At 41.4% G+C, this 19,784-nt stretch overlaps 1 long non-coding RNA gene across 1 annotated transcript in view; it reads left to right on the top strand.

The window, feature by feature from the left end:
- Positions 1 to 16,657, top strand: part of LOC137437349 (uncharacterized) — a 29,328-nt gene extending 12,671 nt beyond the window's left edge. The window contains exons 2-3 of the long non-coding RNA XR_010986473.2: positions 11,590 to 11,659; positions 16,592 to 16,657. This is a non-coding gene — a long non-coding RNA (uncharacterized LOC137437349). The remainder of the gene's footprint in view (positions 1 to 11,589; positions 11,660 to 16,591) is intronic.
- The last annotated feature ends 3,127 nt before the right edge of the window (positions 16,658 to 19,784 follow it).

Raw genomic sequence — 19,784 nt, 5'->3', positions numbered from 1 at the left:
TCTTTATACAGGGACTCTAGACACAACCATTCCCCCAAAATGATGCATAGCCCCACCAATCCCCAAAACCAACTGAAATGAATATGAAAACTATTTAAGAACACAGATGGATGTAATCCATATCAAATTAATAAAATATATAAAACATAAAGCATGTTAATGTAAAAAAAAAAATCAAGTAAGCATCTGAAAATGCAAAGCCCGTCTGTGTTCATTTGTATTCAGATGTCTTCTTCTTCCATGTGCCCAAATAACGAAAACAGTTTAAAATCTTACTATAATTCACCAAATGTCCATCTGTCTGTTCGAAGGTACCGTAAAAACTGCTGAACTGATCGCAAAGATATTTTGGGTGGGTAATCCTGGGACCCCCAGGAGTAAAATAGGCTATTTAGTTTTCCCAATTTCAGCTTTGGTCTCCAGCATTTTCAGGTTTGGACTCCCGCATAATATTCGCGTTCACATAATGTTCATTGTGACGATGTTCTTATTGTGACGATGTTGTGAGGATGTATGTGTTCACGGTAGTGTTTGACGTGAAGGTGTGAACGTAATTTCGTCATGTTTTTCGTTTCGTAATCCTTTAATGAACGTTTAATGTTTAATGAACGTTTAATGTTGAATGAACGTTTAATGCCCTTCGATGTCCGGGGCTGCACACGCGCTACACTGGACGGGCCAGCGTGTACCTTGCCCTTCGCCGGCAGGCTCGTGTAAACTGCTGAGCCACATCCGTGATGGGGACTGGGGCTTGAGACAGTGTCCCACGAACGAGGAATTCCCAGTAAGCGCGAGTCATCAGCTCGCATTGATTAAGTCCCTGCCCTTTGTACACACCGCCCGTCGCCGCACAAACATCACAATGAAACACAATCATCCCAATGTTTTGATTTTGATGATTTATGTGTGATATGATTTGACGGATGTTTATATGAATCGTTTAAAATAGAAAAAATTCTGCCTTCAATTTCTGATATTTTTCCTTTTCATTTTGGCTTCCCAATTGAAGCCCCGCCCGTAGGGCGGGTACCGTTGCTAGTAAATACAATATGAAAATTGATGATTTTATGTAGCCTTGACCTTTGAGCTTTAGATATAAAAAAAAAATCAGCTTCTACCTTTTGTTTCGTGAACCAATTCAATGCAAATTCTTTTTATTTCAGGTCAATGGGTTGAAAATTGGTGATTTTACGCAACCTTGACCCTTGACCTTTGATCTAAAAAAAACAATCAGCTTCTAGCTTTTGATTGGTGAACCAATTCAGTGACTCAATATGCAAATTATTAAAATTTCAGATCAATCGGATGAAAATTGACGATTTTATGTGATGCTGACCTTTTGACCTTTTGACAAAATTATGAATTTGCCTTCTCGGTCTTTTCTATATTATAAAATATTATAAAACTAAGTATAATCTATAATCTCGGTATCTATCTATATTATATTCTCCATAGGTGATTCTGTCTGTCTGTGAGGCTGTCCGGGGGTGTGGCCTCCCCCGTTGAGGGAGTAACTCCACCCATTCTGGAAGAGGTTTCAAAAACAAATCGCCACCATTTTCTTTCCTCCCATAGCTTTGAGGCCTCTTTTGTTAGGCCTGCGGTGGCTTGCTCTCTCACAGTTTTAGTTCAACTCTAATTCGATATCTCATTTCATTTTTCACAATCGCTAACATGGTTTTAGACTCTTTTGCAAAAAATGGGAATAAAATTCGATGAAAGTTACCGTTTATAGAACGAAATGCATTTTCAAAGGCCTGTAACATAAAGTCCATTGAGACTCCCTCACGGTTTTATCTCGACTCTAATTCACATTCATGAACCCCACATTGACGAGTTTATCGGCACCATGAACCCCACATTGACGAGGTTATCGGCACCATGAACCCCACATTGACGAGGTTCTCAGCACCATGAACCCCACATTCACTGGTTCTCAGCACCATGAACCCCACATTAACTGGTTCTTGGCACCATGAACCCAACATTGACTGGTTCTCAGCACCATGAACCCCACTTTGACGAGGTTCTCAGCACCATGAACCCCACATTGACGTGGTTCTCGGCACCATGAACCCCACATTGATTAGTTCTCTCGGCAGCATGAACTCCACATTGACTGGTTCTCAGCCCCATGAACCCAACATTGACTGGTTCTCAGCATCATGAACCCCATATTGACTGGTTCTCAGCACCATGAACTCCACATTGACGTGGTTCTCAGCACCATGAACCCCACATTGACTGGTTCTCAGCACCATGAACCCCAAATTGACTGGTTCTCAGCACCATGAACCCCACATTGACTGGTTCTCAGCACCATGAACCCCACATTGACTTGTTCTCAGCACCATGAACCCCACATTGACTGGTTCTCAGCACCATGAACCCCACATTGACTGGTTCTCAGCACCATGAACCCCACATTGACTTGTTCTCAGCACCATGAACCCCACATTGACTTGTTCTCAGCACCATGAACCCCACATTGACTGGTTCTCAGCACCATGAACCCCACATTTACTCGTTCTCGGCAGTATTTCTCCTTTTGATTCCGCCTGAGGGGGCAGGGCCAAAATGATACTACTCCCGTACCTTCTTGCCACGTGGCGATCACAACTACCAAGTTTGATGCATGTCTGCACAACTGTTTCGGAGAAGATTGCGTCACTTTTTGGATGGAAAAAGACAGACTTTTGGATGGAATCCCCCCCACACCCCTCTTCTTTATTTATTACACTGTGCTCGCGAAGCGAAAAGCGAGGTTAAGCATTCAGTTGAGTACGTGTGCCGTGTGCCGTACGTGTGCTGTGTGCCATACGTGTGCCATACGTGTTCCGTGTGCCGTACGTGTGCCGTGTGCCATGTTCCGTGTGCCGTGTTCCATGTGCCGTGTTCCATGTGCCGTACGTGTGCCGTGTGCCATACGTGTGCCGTACGTGCCTGCATTTAAAAAATTCATTTTCTCGGCCACTGTTGGTCTGATTGACACGAAACTTTACCATCGAAGCGTCTCCACCTGTATAATTTTTTTATTCATAATTATGACGTCATCGGTCACGTGGTGCGGACGCCAGCTTGGAAAAAAGTTACACCTCTATATCTCCGAAACCGCTACATGGGGAAAATTTAAACATGGCTCATTGTCAAGTACTCTCCTTGGGGAATAAGATATGTTAATGATGATGTCATCTGTGCCTTCGTTATTACGTCATAATTCGACAAGTACAACGCTTGATTCGATCAGTATGAATTTTTTTTCTCAGCAACTGTTGGTCTGATGGGCACAATTTTCACCACAGGAGCGCCTCCTCCTGTAGAATATTTTAATGATAATCATGACGTCATAGGTCATATGGTACAGGCGCCATCTTGGAAAAACCGAAAAATGGTGCACCTCTATAATCTCCAAAACCGCTGCATGGAAAAAATTGAAACATGGCTCATTGTAAAGAACTCTATATGCGGAATAGGTGTTGTTAACGATGACGTCATTGGTGCCATAATTATGACGTCATAATTCGACAGGTACAACGCTTAGTCTGATCAGTTTGAAATGTATTGAGCGTGATCTGTAGAACTGTCGAAAAGAATGGATATTCTTGGAGAAAATGCCAGGGGCATAGAAAAGTTCCCTTTTTATGGCATGTGCTATGTGGGAAAGCATTGAAAAGAAGGGACATTCCAGCGCTTGTGGAAAATGCCAAACAATACAAAATAAGGGGCATTCAAAAAAAATCTCGTGTGCATGCTGGACTACCCTTGTGTTCTTAGTAGGAAGCAAGTAATGCTCTCGAAAAGTTCATATATAGGGGCGCCCTACATATATAGATTAAAACCCTTCAGTACGTCACGATTTCAGGGTATCTTGAAAACGAAAACGCATAAGATGAGCATGTGTGTAAAATCTAATTTGTTTTAAAAATGAATAAAGGTAGTATGTACTATGTATTATGTACCAACCAATTGCAGACATGTTGGCTGTGATGTATTCTTCGAGACAAGCATTGGATAACCGCGATGTGTGTACACATTATAGGCAACAATTCGATTAGATGAGAGAATTGTCCACGTGCAGTGCAGTCAATTTTACTAATCCCTTTTGGACCATAATTGCACATGACATAAACTAGCAAGTGTTGACATTGCAGACATATTGGACAAACGTGATATGGACATGATGAATACTGATGATAGAGAGGATGGATGAATTGTATATGTACGCCTACTTCTGCAATCGAATAGAAAACGAATATAATGTTTGTCATTTTAATATTTTACAGAAAGGTGAAGGACCACGTAGAGGTCCCTTTGAAACCAAGAGAGTGTAACTGCATTGAAAATACATTTACTGTTAATCTAATTGGTGCCCCTTTAAATGAACTTTTCTCGAGCATTGCTTGGTTCCTCCTGTCGTGGAATTTAAAGAATTAAATAAATTGAATGTTAAAAAATCCATTGTCCCCACCAATCAGAAGATTTATACAGAATGTAATACCTGGGGGATTCACCTGATACAGTAGAAATACACATCAAACGAAACGTCATAAAGACACACCAAATACACCAGCATACACAGTATCAGTATCGGCGACGCCGCGACAGCCAAGCGAAATCCTAAATTCTGAACTCAACGCAAGTTCCTTTATACTGGCGAATTCCAAAAGAAATGGAATTGGGAGGGGCAAGTAGTGGGAGGAGCAAAGATGGGATTGGTCGAATATGGAGTGGGAGGGAGAGAGCAGTGGGATTGGTCGAATATGGAGCGGGAGGGAGAGAGCAGTGGGATTGGTCGAATATGGAGTGGGAGGGAGAGAGCAGTGGGATTGGTCGAATATGGAGCGGGAGGGAGAGAGCAGTGGGATTGGTCGAATATGGAGCGGGAGGGAGAGAGCAGTGGGATTGGTCGAATATGGAGCGGGAGGGAGAGAGCAGTGGGATTGGTCGAGTGTGGAGTGGAATGGAGAGAGCAGTGGGATTGGTCGAATATGGAGTGGGAGGGAGAGAGCAGTGGGATTGGTCGAGTGACGTATGGAGTGGAAGGGAGAGAGCAGTGGGATTGATCGAATATGGAGTGGGAGGGAGAGAGCAGTGGGATTGGTCGAGTGTGGAGTGGAATGGAGAGAGCAGTGGGATTGGTCGAATATGGAGTGGGAGGGAGAGAGCAGTGGGATTGGTCGAGTGACGTATGGAGTGGAAGGGAGAGAGCAGTGGGATTGATCGAATATGGAGTGGGAGGGAGAGAGCAGTGGGATTGGTCGAGTAAAGTATGGAGTGGAAGGGAGAGAGCAGTGGGATTGGTAGAATATGGAGTGGGAGGGAGAGAGCAGTGGGATTGGTCGAGTGAAGTATGGAGTGGAAGGGAGAGAGCAGTGGGATTGGTCGAATATGGAGTGGGAGGGAGAGAGCAGTGGGATTGGTCGAGTGAAATATGGAGTGGAAGGGAGAGAGCAGTGGGATTGGTAGAATATGGAGTGGGAGGGAGAGAGCAGTTGGATTGGTAGAATATGGAGTGGGAGGGAGAGAGCAGTGGGATTGGTCGAGTGAAGTATGGAGTGGGAGGGAGAGAGCAGTGGGATTGGTAGAATATGGAGTGGGAGGGAGAGAGCAGTGGGATTGGTAGAATATGGAGTGGGAGGGAGAGAGCAGTGGGATTGGTAGAATATGGAGTGGGAGGGAGAGAGCAGTGGGATTGGTCGAGTGAAGTATGGAGTGGAAGGGAGAGAGCAGTGGGATTGGTAGAATATGGAGTGGGAGGGAGAGAGCAGTGGGATTGGTCGAATATGGAGTGGGAGGGAGAGAGCAGTGGGATTGGTCGAGTGAAGTATGGAGTGGAAGGGAGAGAGCAGTGGGATTGGTAGAATATGGAGTGGGAGGGAGAGAGCAGTGGGATTGGTCGAGTGAAGTATGGAGTGGAAGGGAGAGAGCAGTGGGATTGGTAGAATATGGAGTGGGAGGGAGAGAGCAGTGGGATTGGTAGAATATGGAGTGGGAGGGAGAGAGCAGTGGGATTGGTCGAGTGTGGAGTGAGTGGGGAGGGAGGAACGAAGAGGAGCGGACAAGTTCTCGGAGAACATTGATTGTGCAGACTCCTGGCTGAGCTGGACAATCTTTTAACAAAAGGTCAATCATGAAACATGATGGTATTCAGAAAGCAAGGGTGCCAGAAGAAATCTGTTTTGTAAGACAAAAAGCGTTCCTTCAAATTGGTATTTCCACATCACTGCAAAGGAAGAGATATGTCGATGTCTATTCATTACACAGACAACTCTGACTGGCCTGGCACCAACGGCCACAAGCTGTGTCTTCAAATCCCTTAAGCTCATATTTCGTTCCAAGACAAACAGAACAATGACTTCGAATTTGAAGGTCGATAAGCATTTGTCCTCATGCAAATTTGCGGTCAACGAACAGAATCATTCCCACGACGGGTCGACGCCTTTTACTTTGTAAGATATAATAACTGGTGTCCGTTATGTTGTAAACAATCAGTGAGAAAAGACTATCATGAGGAGGTGCGTGTTATGTTAACTATGTTGACAATTCAGAAGATGTCTTTAATTTAAATTATTGCTTTTGGAAAGAGACCACTGGGAACCGGACCCCAGTTTAACTCAAGGTGCCGGAGATAACTCTCCTCCACCTAGATTACTTTTAGCTACTCGATGGAAGTCCAAAATCGACTTCCACACTCCGAAGAACACCAGGGTAGTTTCGGCATCCACACGATATTGTTTATGAATATCCCTTCTTTTCTATACTTTGCCACATGGCACACACACCATATATGAAGGGGCCTTTTCTATACTTTGCCACATGGCACACACCATATATGAAGGGGCCTTTTCTATACTTTGCCACATGGCACACACCATATATGAAAGGGCCTTTTCTATACTTTGCCACATGGCACACACCATATATGAAGGGGCCTTTTCTATACTTTGCCACATGGCACACACCATATATGAAGGGGCCTTTTCTATACTTTGCCACATGGCACACACCATATATGAAGGGGCCTTTTCTATACTTTGCCACATGGCACACACCATATATGAAAGGGCCTTTTCTATACTTTGCCACATGGCACACACCATATATGAAGGGGCCTTTTCTATACTTTGCCACATGGCACACACCATATATGAAGGGGCCTTTTCTATACTTTGCCACATGGCACACACCATATATGAAGGGGCCTTTTCTATACTTTGCCACATGGCACACACCATATATGAAGGGGCCTTTTCTATACTTTGCCACATGGCACACACCATATATGAAGGGGCCTTTTCTATACTTTGCCACATGGCACACACCATATATGAAGGGGCCTTTTCTATACTTTGCCACATGGCGCACACCATATATGAAGGGGCCTTTTCTATACTTTGCCACATGGCACACACCATATATGAAGGGGCCTTTTCTATACTTTGCCACTTGGCACACAACATATATGAAGGGGCCTTTTATATACTTTGCCCAATGGCACACACCATATATGAAGGGGCCTTTTCTATACTTTATCACATGGCACACCACATATATGACGGGGCCTTTTCTATACTTTGCCACTTGGCACACACCATATATGAAGGGGCCTTTTCTATACTTTGCCACATGGCCCACACCATATATGAAGGGGCCTTTTCTATACTTTGCCACATGGCCCACACCATATATGAAGGGGCCTTTTCTATACTTTGCCACATGGCCCACACCATATATGAAGGGGCCTTTTCTATACTTTGCCACATGGCCCACACCATATATGAAGGGGCCTTTTCTATGCCCCTGGAATTTTTCTCAACAGTAAATATTAAAATCGTGTTTTGGTGCCCTTGTCTTCAATAGAATGTTTCAGAGAGAGCAGCAAAATGGCAGTGATAGAAGTACTAGTCAAACATAGTGACCAGATTGTGATCATACTAAAATATGCAATTTGTTGTCTGTCTGTCTGTCCCTCTATCTGTGACGACAAATCCTCTTTCTTAACCAAATGCATAAGCATTGTGATGGGAGGCTTATACTTCGTAGGATACTCACAAGTACATCACGAAGGTAATGCCTGGGTTAGACGTGCATCCACCTTATGGTAGAAACCTGGGTTAAACGTGCATCCACATTTTGGTCCAAACCTGGGTTAAACGTGCATCCACCTTTTGGTATAATCCTGGGTTAAATGTGCATCCACCTTTTGGTATAATCCTGGGTTAAACGTGCATCCACATTTTGGTCCAAACCTGGGTTAAATGTGCATCCACCTTTTGGTATAATCCTGGGTTAAATGTGCATCCACCTTTTGGTATAATCCTGGGGTAAATGTGCATCCACCTTTTGGTATAATCCTGGGTTAAACGTGCATCCACCTTTTGGTATAATCCTGGGTTAAATGTGTATCCACATTTTGGTATAATCCTGGGTTAAATGTGCATCCACCTTTTGGTATAATCCTGGGGTAAATGTGCATCCATCTTTTGGTATAATCCTGGGTTAAATGTGCATCCATCTTTTGGTATAATCCTGGGTTAAATGTGTATCCACATTTTGGTATAATCCTGGGTTAAATGTGCACCACCTTTTGGTATAATCCTGGGGTAAATGTGCATCCATCTTTTGGTATAATCCTGGGTTAAATGTGCATCCACATTTTGGTCCAAACCTGGGTTAAATGTGTATCCACATTTTGGTATAATCCTGGGATAAATGTGCATCCACCTATTGGTATAATCCTGGGGTAAATGTGCATCCACCTTTTGGTATAATCCTGGGGTAAATGTGCATCCACCTTTTGGTATAATCCTGGTTTAAATGCGCATCCTCCTTTTGGTATAATCCTGGGTTAAATGTGCATCCACCTTTTGGTATAATCCTGGGTTAAATGTGCATCCACCTTTTGGTATAATCCTGGGGTAAATGTGCATCCATCTTTTGGTATAATCCTGGGTTAAATGTGCATCCACATTTTGGTCCAAACCTGGGTTAAATGTGCATCCACATTTTGGTATAATCCTGGGTTAAATGTGCATCCACCTTTTGGTATAATCCTGGGGTAAATGTGCATCCACCTTTTGGTATAATCCTGGTTTAAATGCGCATCCTCCTTTTGGTATAATCCTGGGTTAAATGCGCATCCTCCTTTTGGTGGAAACCTGGGTTAAATGTGCATCCACCTTATGGTATAATCCTGGGTTAAATGTGCATCCTCCTTTTGGTATAATCCTGGGTTAAATGCGCATCCTCCTTTTGGTGGAAACCTTGGTTAAATGTGCATCCACCTTATGGTATCATCCTGGGTTAAATGTGCATCCACCTTTTGGTATAATCCTGGAATAAATGTTCATCCACCTTTTGGTATAATCCTGGGTTAAATGTGCATCTACCTTTTGGTAAAATCCTGGGTTAAATGTGCATCCACCTTTTGGTATTATTCCTGGGTTAAATGTGCATCCACCTTTTGGTATAATCCTGGGTTAAATGTGCATCCACCTTTTGGTATAATCCTGGGTTAAATGTGCATCCACCTTTTGGTATAATCCTGGGGTAAATGTGCATCCATCTTTTGGTATGATCCTGGGTTAAATGTGCATCCACATTTTGGTCCAAACCTGGGTTAAATGTGCATCCACATTTTGGTATAATCCTGGGTTAAATGTGCATCCACCTATTGGTATAATCCTGGGGTAAATGTGCATCCACCTTTTGGTATAATCCTGGGGGTAAATGTGCATCCACCTTTTGGTATAATCCTGGGTTAAATGTGCATCCACCTTTTGGTATAATCCTGGGTTAAATGTGCATCCACCTTTTGGTATAATCCTGGGTTAAACGTGCATCCACCTTTTGGTATAATCCTGGGTTAAATGTGCATCCACCTTTTGGTATAATCCTGGGTTAAATGTGCATCCACCTTTTGGTATAATCCTGGGTTAAATGTGCATCCACCTTTTGGTATAATCCTGGGTTAAATGTGCATCCACCTTTTGGTATAATCCTGGGTTAAATGTGCATCCACCTTTTGGTATAATCCTGGGGTAAATGTGCATCCACCTTTTGGTATAATCCTGGGTTAAACGTGCATCCACCTTTTGGTATAATCCTGGGTTAAATGCGCATCCTCCTTTTTGTGGAAACCTGGGTTAAATGTGCATCCACGTTTTGGTATAATCCTGGGTTAAATGTGCATCCACCTTTTGGTATAATCCTGGGTTAAATGTGCATCCACCTTATGGTATAATCCTGGGTTAAATGCGCATCCTCCTTTTGGTGGAAACCTGGGTTAAATGTGCATCCACCTTTTGGTATAATCCTGGGTTAAATGTGCATCCACCTTTTGGTATAATCCTGGGTTAAATGTTCATCCACCTTTTGGTATAATCCTGGGTTAAACGTGCATCCACCTTTTGGTATAATCCTGGGTTAAACGTGCATCCACCTTTTGGTATAATCCTGGGTTAAATGTGCATCCACCTTTTGGTATAATCCTGGGTTAAATGTGCATCCACCTTTTGGTATAATCCTGGGTTAAATGTGCATCCACCTTTTGGTGTAATCCTGGGTTAAATGCGCATCCACCTTTTGGTATAATCCTGCGGTAAATGTGCATCCACCTTTTGGTGGAAACCTGGGTTAAATGTGCATCCATCTTTTGGTATAAGCCTGGGTTAAACGTGCATCCACCTTTTGGTGGAAACCTGGGTTAGACGTGCATCCACATTTTTGTCCAAATCTGGGTTAAATGTGCATCCACCTTTTGGTATAATCCTGGGTTAAATTTGCATCCACCTTTTGGTATAAACCTGGGTTTAAACGTGCATCCACCTTATGGTGGAAACCTGGGTTAAATGTGCATCCACCTTTTGGTATAAACCTGGGTTTAAACGTGCATCCACCTTATGGTGGAAACCTGGGTTAGACGTGCATCTACCTTTTGGTGGAAACCTGGGTTAGACGTGCATCTACCTTTTGGTGGAAACCTGGGTTAAACGTGCATCCACCTTTTGGTATAATCCTGGTTTAAATGTGCATCCACCTTTTGGTATAATCCTGGATTAAACGTGCATCCACCTGTTGGTATAATCCTGGGTGAAACGTGCATCCACCTTTTGGTATAATCCTGGGTTAAACGTGCATCCACCTTTTGGTATAAACCTGGGTTAAACGTACATCTACCTTTTGGTGGAAACCTGGGTTAGACGTGCATCCACTTTTTGGTCCAAACTACCCAATGGGAAAAGGCAGGACTGGCAAGCAGGCCACCCAACAGGTCTATGGCAATAATTGCAGATGGAGACACCAAACTTTCACAGGGCTTTGTAGAAAACCAGTTGGTATTTCCACTTGTAAAACAAACTTCCTGTCCTTTGATCCCACCTTGGTCATGCCCTGCCAGCTCATCAATATCTGACTCCTTCCCATTTATGGGTCCACTTAAGGCAGATCCCACACTCCGTAGCCCTATTTATATGGACTACATAATGTAGAAGAAAGAATACTTCAAAACAAATCATTACATTGGAATCGTATAGCACTTTGTCTGCTTAAGAAACCACATTCATTTGTGTTCTTGCATCATGTTTGCAGAAATATCGACAATACTTGGCAGGAATCCTGGCTCCTCCATATGGAGCGATGGAGATGATACCGAACAGGAGTAAGGAGACCCTTTTTAATCTTTCACGTTCAATTCCTACAGCTCTACATGATAATTTGTTGTAATATATTTCGGAACTTATAAAAGACGTTTGTCGTGATGCTTCTCTTCTATGAGCTAATGATTATGTACACTCTAGAATTTTTTTTTTTCAAGTATTCCCACAACACAACAACAACAACATGCATTTTAAGGCCATGTTCCCTGCTAGAGCGGAAGTATTCCCACAAGGCGATGTAATATACACAACATGTCGTCGCACACCACTCCTGTCCTAACACTTCCTTTTTTGAGTTTTTAGCTGCGACGAGCATCTCTATGAGAGGACCGCGTTGTTGTTCTTGTTGTTGGGGTGCCTTTTTGAAAAGCGCATGCGCATACACTCGGACTTCCCCTACCGACCAAGCCCGTTTCAAATTATCCCTCTGCCACCCAGAATTAACATTAATAAATAACATTAATGAATTAAGATTAACATTAACAGAAATAACATTCACGTCCATACATTATATGTAATCAGTTGATGAAGCATGATGCGTCGCAAAACAAAGGACAAGACCAGAACTGAAAGACAAAAAGACGCTGGTGCATGCGTATAATTTAATGACTGGTCGAATTTGGTAGCGCATATTGCAACGGATATCCTCATGATTCTACACGTCGCAGCTGGTGATCACACTGTGGTCATTTTTCTCTTGTTTTTTAAAAGTATTTCCGCAAGGTGATGTAATGCACACAGTGTCACTGCACACCACACCACTCATGCACTAACACTTTCTTTTTTGAGATTTTTTTTTTTGGTATTCCCGCAAGGTGATGTAATATATACACCATGTTGTCGCACACCATTCATGCACTAACACTTCGTTTTTGAGTTTTTTTTTTAGTATTCTCTCAAGGTGATGTAATATATACACTACGGTGGAGCTTTAAAAATTTTTAAAAACTAAATTTTTATTTTTGAAAGTCTTACCCCCTTAATCTGTTCCATATAATGTAGAAACACTGTATAAAAAGTTTGAGCACTAGATTATTATGTTTAGGGGTAGCTCAAGGGCCACAAATATTATGAAAATTATAAAAATTCAACGAATTACGAGTATATCAGACTATATCTTAATTTATTTTAAACAACACACTTGAACACTATTTATTTTTGAACACGTTAATAGTGAATTCTTTGTTCAGTTTCTGACTGAGTTCATAGTATCAGTCTGACAATGTCCAGCAAACCTCAAATTTATTATTTTCATGGTATCCCGGACAGTGTATGTTTCTGCTATCAGGGTTCATTCTGCAATGGTCCTCGACAACTTGCAGCAGGAATTGCAGCTGAGTTTCATCGCGGGTTATCAACCCACTGTACTCCTGAATGAGTGCCACTCCACGTTCAGCGTAGTCATTGACAACTTTTAGAGAGTTGACTGTTTCTGCAGCCTGCTTGTAGTCGTCTCTGTCATCCCACAAGTCCGGATCAACCGCGAGAAATCCATCTGGAAATTCCATCATTCGCAGAAGTTTCATTGACCTTGCTGTGACGAAATCTTCCAAGTTCTTTTCCTTGAATGAATCAAGAGCAACAGTGATTCGCTTGGAATGATCCTGATCTTGGTCTTCTTCATTCTTCATGGCACTCACCATCAGTCTCTTGGTTGCCGAACTGACCCGACTGTCGAAGAAAGCCAAGCTAACAAGTTCCTGTGACAAGTACCACACGTGATTGGAAAACTTGCGTGATGTTGACTTTGAGATGGCTGGATGGATTGATGAGTATTCAAGCAGTGACTTCAGCAGCAGCAGGTCACTGTAAGGAGCACCTGATGCTTGAGGTGCAGAGATCCAGGTTGTCAGGTAGACACGTACTGTGAATACACACACATCACGTAATCCTCTCTTTTCTGCAGGAGTCAGTTTGAATTGAGCCTTGAACATCCAGATCTTGAGACAGTATATTACTTTGGACATCCAGCGGGCGTGGTGCATTGCTCCGGGTGACATGAATCACACTCCTCTGGCAGGAGCAGCACCGAGAAAGACAATCACAATTTCCAAGAATTCTTTATAATCATCTCTCGGCTGACTCTGTTCAAGATGCTTGTTGGCATAATCGATAGTGCCTTGCTTTATGTCTTCCACTAGACTTGCCACATCATCAGCTGCAATCCCTGGTTCATACTTGGCCGTGTCTATGAATCCCCAGTATTCCTGGAAGCGTTTGAAGAGTGGAACCTCAAGAGAAGATTTGGCTCCCAATCCCATACACACTTGGAACACTGCACCAATTATCAATTCCATAATGTGATGCCTGCAAGCTAGTGACAAGAGCTCCTTCTCAAGCTTCTGCTCTAGGAGGACACAGGCACCAGCGATCCGACCAGTGTTTGAGCTGGTCGTGTCAAAACACATAGCTCGGATGCTGTCGGCTACGCCCCAGTCTTCAATGGCTCCAAAGACAGCAGCAGCCTGAGCCTCGCCTGTTCCAGATGGAAGCTTGGCAACTGTGAGTAGCTGAGAAACTCCTTTACCTGAAACCAATACTGGCAGGCGATCAACCTTCTCTTTTCCAATTAGATCAAGGATCAGTTTGCCGTCCCAGTGAACAACAAGGGGAACGTTACCCTGAAACTCCGCCTTTATATTTGCAGATCTCTGGACTCGGTGTTGTACTCTTTGTCGGCGAATTGAGTCTCTGTTTCGAGCAAGTTCATCAATGTTCTGTCCCAAGCTTTTGGCAGTTTCTGCTATAACAAAAACGGCTTTGCGGTCTGACACTTTTGTGCGATCTAGAGCGGCTGCGAGTTCTACAGTAACGACAGTTTTTCGCCTTCAGGTCATGACCTCTTTCTTTTTCGTGTCTGAAATGTGATGCCTCCAGCAGCTCCCTCACTTGCATTGTCCCCAGTTTCCATCTTTTCACTATCTTCTGCTGAGCTGTTTTCAGATTCAGAACCAGATGAAATCAGTTCAGCTGTAGAAGCTGCTAACTGTTTCATTTGCTCCATTCGCTGTCGCCAGGCAAGCATTTCCTCCTCTCTTTTGGACGCCGTTTTCTCCTTCGCAGCAAGCTTTACATCTACTCCAGCCAGCGACCCCGTTCTTCCCTTTTCTCGCTGGGCTAACAAGAAATCCTTGTCTTCTTGTAATACTGACGTATTGGTCAGAGCATCAGCGTGAGCGACATCAAAAAGGTCTTCAAGCCTGGAAACAAAAGCGGACTCTCTCGCGAGTTGAGTTGGTGACGTTCGCGCTTTGTTCTTTTTCAGAAGACGCCATTCTTCAAATGTCTGCTCAAGCTTGGTTTGGCAGTTTTGATGAGCTCTCATCGGGATTCTAGCTTTCTTCCAAAAGTTAGCTATTTCCGTGATGGTAACATCCGACGATTGTCTTACGGTCTCCTTCAGATCGAGATGGTGATGCAGGAAGAATCCAAGAGCCATACGCAATGATGGCAACTTGCTGCCACTTAATTCAGTCACAGAGTCGCCAAGGAGATACAACTTGGTTTGAGATCTTGTTGCTTTTTCCACAGATGACATTTTCAATCAGATATGAATCTGAAAGAAATAGAACATAGCATTAAGAAATTAAGAATCAAGAAAATTCAAACAGTTCTATTAATAACTGAGCAGTGAGCACAATGCCTCAAGCAATTACACAAACATACTGCTGCAACAGTGTTGCAGCTGTTGCTTAGTCAGCATAGTCAGTCCATTGAGTCCAAACAGTAAACAAGTCTGAACATGTCTGGAATATAAATTCATGGAAAATTTGCATTATCAATTTATCAGCAAAACAATGGGATTCGGATGATTGGTTGGATAATAGATATGAACCAGTTGAACCAGAATGATTATGCTTCTATAATCTGTGATAATATTATACCATGTTTATTGTTTATACACCCATTGTGTCTGTGATTCTCTGCAAAGCCTGTGATAACTTCGTTTTTATTTTCAAATAGTGTTCTGTGATACACCTATGTACAGTGTTTACTTTTAGATACTATGGTGATAACTGATAAGCGTTCCCAGGTCAGCGCGACATCTCATTTTAGCATTTATTGTCTAGCAGACTCTAGCTCAATGAACATTTTACTCTTTTATTATAACAGATATTGTGTATGTACAATGTACATATTACTACTGTAATTATTTATTTAATGGAGCACAGAGTTTTATAACTTAAAGGTTTTATCTGTGTTCCCAGTAATTAATTTTACCACAATGATTGCATGTTGTGTGTATGATGATAGGAGAGAGTGTCAATTTACTTAGTAGTTAAAATTGGGTTCTTAATTTATCAACAGAATTAATCTATTATCAGTAGTATGCGAAATAAAAGGGCGGCCGCAGCTTTGGGGTATCAGAAATTTTACCATCATTGAGCTACCCCTAAATATTGTTCGATTGTGCTCATATTTTGCCTGAAGTTTTATTTCATATATAGGAACAAATGGAGAGGGTAAGAAGATCATATTTCAAAAGTTCAAAAATAAGCTCCACCCTAATATACACCATGTCGTCGCACACCACTCATGCACTAAAACATCCTTTTTTCATAGCAACATAGCACAAGCAATATGTTATCAAGTGATTTCTCCATTCAAATTCCCTTGTTTGTGATTATCTCATGGCAACGTCCTTTGTAAAAACAAACTTAAATCCGTTTCTTTCACAATTTGCTAGCTACATTTTAATTTGCATTCATTATTATTACATTAAGGAGTCCCTCTTTCTTGACCTTCTGACAATAAGAATCATCCTTTGTGCCAGTGACTGTTGTACACACCTGTCTTGTTGCACCATTCAGGGAGCTGCTGGTCTTCAAACAAAACTTTGAGCTCGTTGTAACGTTTGCTCGAGCTCAAAAAAGGAAAAAGGCTGATTGAATGTTCCAATATTAATTGATCGTTCATGTTTAATTCCTTTGTAGGACTTGTTGATAAAGACCAAATGAAAAGCAACGATCTACATGCATTACCCACACACTCTGGCAAGGTATGTTAGGTGTAAAGGCTGATTTATGCTTCTGCAAACATGCACGGGTGTCGCCCGCAGACGTCCACATGGGTGTTTGCCAACTTACTTGCATGTAACGTTAACGCGTGCAGTACGGGGCAGTGTCACATTTACTAAAACTAAAGAATGTACAGAAAATGGAGAAGCACCCAGAAATGGAAACCCGTTTCCACCTCCGGTAAAAGTGTAAACATTCTGTTTGAATGTTTTGGTTCTTTGTTTTAGTTCCGGATTTGGGTCTGGGCCCAACCCTCAATGCTACCAGATATACTTCCCTGCTCAACCAATCAGCGTTTGTTTGACGCACATGACCACAGCTACGTGCGACGCATTGTTGAGATTTTGGAGGGGTGCGCATCGACCCCTCGGCGAGCCTATGCGGGCTACGGTTACCCATAAACCCCTTCTCTGCATAGCTATGCAGAGACGCTTACGTGCATCTTCGTAGAAGCATAACTCCGGCTTATGTGATCATTGTCTCAATAAACCAACAAAAAAAAGATAATTCATTCAGAAATACGGATTGATTAATTCCTTCGGAATTAAAGATCGATTAATTTTCTCAGAAATACAGATTGATCAATTCGCTCAGAAATAGAGAGAGATTCATTACCCCAGAATTAGAGATAGATTAATTACCCCAGAATTAGAGATAGATTAATTACCCCAGAATTAGAGATAGATTAATTACCCCAGAATTAGAGATAGATTAAATCCCACATAATTGGAGAAAGATTAATTACTGTACCCCAGAATTGGAGATAGATTAAATCCCGCATAATTAGAGATAGATTAATTCCCCCACAATTAGAGATAGATTAAATCCCCCATAATTAGAGATAGATTAATTCCCCCACAATTAGAGATAGATTAAATCCCCCAGAATTAGAGATAGATTAATTCCCGCAGAATTAGAGATAGATTAAATTCCCCAGCATTAGAGATCGATTAAATCCCCCAGAATTAGAGATAGATTCATTCCCCCCCCCCCCCCCCCAATTAGAGATAGATTAAATCCCCCAGAATTAGAGATAGATGAATTCCCTCAGAATTAGAGACAGATGAAATCCCCCAGAATTAGAGATAGATTAATTCCCTCAGAATTAGAGACAGATTAAATCCCCTAGAATTAGAGAAAGATGAATTCCCCCACAATTAGAGAAAGATTAAATCCCCCAGAATTAGAGATAGATTCATTCCCCCGCAACTAGAGATAGATTAAATCCCCCAGAATTACAGATAGATTAAATCCCCCAGAATTAGAGATAGATTAAATCCCCCAGAATTAGAGATAGATTAAATCCCTCAGAATTAGAGAAAGATTAAATCCCACATAATTAGAGAAAGATTAATTACCCCAGAATTAGAGATAGATTAAATCCCCCAGAATTAGAGATAGATTAAATCTCCCCGAATTAGAGATAGATTAAATCCCCCAGAATTAGAAATAGATTCATTACCCCGCAATTAGAGAAAGATTAATTACCCCAGAATTAGAGATAGATTAAATCCCCCAGAATTAGAGATAGATTAAATCCCCCAGAATTGCAGATAGATTAAATCCCCCAGAATTAGAGAAAGATTAAATCCCCCAGAATTAGAGATAGATTAAATCCCCCAGAATTAGAGATAGATTAAATCTCCCAGAATTAGTGATAGATTAAATCCCCCAGAATTAGAGAAAGATTAAATTCCACATAATTAGAGAAAGATGAATTACCCCAGAATTAGAGATAGATTAATTACCCCAGAATTAGAGATAGATGAAATCCCCCAGAATTAGAGATAGATTAAATCCCCCAGAATTAGAGAAAGATTAAATCCCACATAATTAGAGAAAGATGAATTACCCCAGAATTAGAGATAGATTAATTACCCCAGAATTAGAGATAGATTAAATCCCACATAATTAGAGAAAGATGAATTACCCCAGAATTAGAGATAGATTAATTACCCCAGAATTAGAGATAGATTAAATCCCACATAATTAGAGAAAGATGAATTACCCCAGAATTAGAGATAGATTAATTACCCCAGAATTAGAGATAGATTAAATGTCCCAGAATTAGAGATAGATTAAATCCCACAGAATTAGAGAAAGATTAAATCTCCCAGAATTAGAGATAGATTAAATCCCCCAGAATTGGAGAAAGATTAAATCCCACATAAGTAGAGAAAGATGAATTACCCCAGAATTAGAGATAGATTAATTACCCCAGAATTAGAGACAGATTAAATCTCCCAGAATTAGAGATAGATTAAATCCCCCAGAATTAGAGATAGATGAAATCCCACATAATTAGAGATAGATTAAATCCCACATAATTAGAGAAAGATTAAATCCCACATAATTAGAGAAATATTCAATCCCACATAATTAGAGATAGATTAAATCTCCCAGAATTAGAGATAGATTAAATCTCCCAGAATTAGAGATAGATTAAATCCCCTAGAATTAAAGAAAGATTAAATACCCCAGAATTAGAGAAATATTAAATCCCCCAGAATTAGAGAAAGATTCAATCCCCCCAGAATTAGAGAAAGATTAAATTCCCCAGAAGGAGAGATAGATTAAATCACCCAGAATTAGAGAAAGATTAAATCCCCCAGAATTAGAGATAGATTAAATCCCCCAGAATTAAATCCCCCAGAATTAGAGATAGATTAAATCTCCCAGAATTAGAGAAAGATTACCCCAGAATTAGAGAAAGATTAAATTACCCAGAAGTAGAGATAGATTAAATCACCCAGAATTAGAGAAAGAATAAATCCCCCAGAATTAGAGATAGATCAAATCCCCCAGAATTAAATCCCCCAGATTAAATCCCCCAGAATTAGACATAGATTAAATCTCCCAGAATTAGAGTTAGATTAAATCCCCCAGAATTAGAGAAAGATTAAATCCCACATAATTAGAGAAAGATTAATTACCCCAGAATTAGAGATAGATTAAATCTCCCAGAATTAGAGATATATTAAATCCCCCAGAATTAAATCCCCCAGAATAAATCCCCCAGAATTAATTCCCCCACAATTATAGATATATTAAATCCCCCAGAATTAAAGAAAGATTAAATCCCCCAGAATTAGAGAAAGACTAAAGCCCC

The sequence above is a fragment of the Myxine glutinosa genome, chromosome 12 (assembly GCF_964187855.1).
Source record: "Myxine glutinosa chromosome 12, kmMyxGlut1.1, whole genome shotgun sequence".
Lineage (NCBI taxonomy): Eukaryota > Metazoa > Chordata > Myxini > Myxiniformes > Myxinidae > Myxine > Myxine glutinosa.
The sequence above is the reverse complement of the archived record's forward strand: the minus strand, read 5'-3'. Positions and strand labels throughout refer to the sequence as shown.